The 2,038-nt window shown below is 47.4% G+C and overlaps 1 pseudogene; it reads right to left on the bottom strand.

Moving 5' to 3' along the window:
• Positions 1-564: 564 nt before the first annotated feature.
• Positions 565-818, bottom strand: LOC133758454 (anaphase-promoting complex subunit 11-like; annotated as a pseudogene).
• Between the last annotated feature and the right edge of the window lie 1,220 nt (positions 819-2,038).

Here is a 2,038-nt window from a genome sequence, read left to right on the forward strand (position 1 = left end):
TTTTACAGTCCAAGGCCAGGAGGCACCATTAATCCGGCATCTGATGAGTATGGTGTGTGTGGATGTATGCAGGGTGAGGATGGCATGGTGAGCCAGTAAGCAGAGAGGTAACAATTGCACTGTTCAACCCTCAGGAGAACTACCTTCAGAGAATAAGCCCTCAAAGACATACGTTCGTCCCACTAGGTGCACATGCTTGATACCATAATTGTTTTGTTTTCATCCTTGATCCATTGGCCATTAGCATTAATCCATTAACCAAAACATATTTTGGGACTAAGCCGCAAATATATGGACCTTTTGTTGATATCCAAACTATTATCCAAATCTCATTATTGACATTGTGCCCTGTAGAAGAGATAGCTAGGTTGGGGGGCCCATAGGAAGCAAGATATACAGATGGTACTAATATAAATAGAGGTAATAGTACCATGATTCTTTTCTCAGTAGTGTCTCTCTTTGAGTATCTGAGTATTTTTATTTTTTTGAGAGTTTAATGAATTTTACTTATTAGATAAAACTTCAGCATTGTGCCGGGCAGTCCTGGATGTGCTGAGGGCGGGCTCACTCCTTGAACTTCGACTTCTGCTGGCACATGGGCAGTGCTGCTGCACCTGCTATGTGTTGAGCCACTTGAGGATGCAGTGCATGTGGAAGCAGTGAGAGCACTGGCCCCAGACCAGCAGGCAGTTGTCTCCCAGCACCTTGCAGTTGGGGCCGCAGTTGTTGAATGCCATCCGGCAGATGCTGCAGTTCTCATTGTTGGCCACCCAAAGCCAGGTGGCCATGCCATTCCAGCACTTGATCTTCACCTTCATGGCGGCGAGGCCTTGTGCGACCTGGCCACGCACTGCCTCACCCACCTGCCCTCCTTTCCGTTGGTGACGCCTGCATCCACGCGGGAAGGTATAAAAACGACCATGGCCCTGACCACAGCTCCAGTCAGTACCCGCCAGCTCCGCTCACGGAGTATCTGAGTACTTAAGAATGTTTTTAACAGCATGCTTGTTTATGTGTAGCTGAATGAGGCAATACTTAATATTGGGTAAATCATTCGATTTAATAATTTTAAAAAGATTTATTTCTTTATTTGAAAGGCAGAACCACAGGAGAAAGAGAGAGACAGAAAAAAGAGAGGAGAGGAGAGAGAGAGAGAGTGAGTGAGAGTGAGCGAGAGAAAGAATCTTCTATCTGCTGGGCTACTCCCCAAATGGCTGCAGTGGCCAAGGCTGGGCCAGGCCAAAGCTAGGAGCCAGTAGTCTCATCCTGGTCTCCCATTTGGGCTCAGGGGCCCACGTACCTGGGCTGTCCTCCGCTGCTTTCCCAGGAACACTAGCAGGGAGCTGGACCAGAAGGAGAGCAGCTGGGAACTGAACTGGTGCTTCTATGGGATGTCTGCATTCAAGGTGGCAGCTTAACCTGCCATGCCACAAACATTAACTCTCAAACATTTGAGATGTTTTCAAGGATTCTTTGTGTTGTTTTAGGGTAATGGGATGCAATGGAGCCTTCTTAATTAGTGATTTTCATGGTAAATTATCAAGATCACTTTTTTTTTTACATTATACATCTTATTTCTTTTTTATTTTTATTTTTTTTTGACAGGCAGATTTAGACAGTGAGTGAGAGAGAGAGAGAGAGAGGTCTTCCTTTCCGTTGGTTTACCCCCCAAATGGCTGCTACGTCCAGTGCACTGAGGCCGGTGCGCTGCGCTGATCCAAAGCCAGGAGCCAGGTGCTTCTCCTGGTCTCCCATGCGGGTGCAGGGCCCAAGCACTTAGGCCATCCTCCACTGCCTTCCCGGGCCACAGCAGAGAGCTGGACTGGAAGAGGAGCAACCGGGACAGAATGCGGCACCCCAACCGGGACTAGAACCTGGAGTGCCGGCGCAGCAGGCGGAGGATTAGCCAAATGAGCTGTGGTGCCGGCTTTATACATCTTATTTCTATAAACAGGATAGGTAATGGAAGAGGGACCACGTATCTTTATACCCTATTATAGGTTTCCATGTTTACTGTATTTGGATAATAAAACTTATG

Source organism: Lepus europaeus, chromosome 4 (genome assembly GCF_033115175.1).
Source record: "Lepus europaeus isolate LE1 chromosome 4, mLepTim1.pri, whole genome shotgun sequence".
In the NCBI taxonomy this organism is placed as follows: domain Eukaryota; kingdom Metazoa; phylum Chordata; class Mammalia; order Lagomorpha; family Leporidae; genus Lepus; species Lepus europaeus.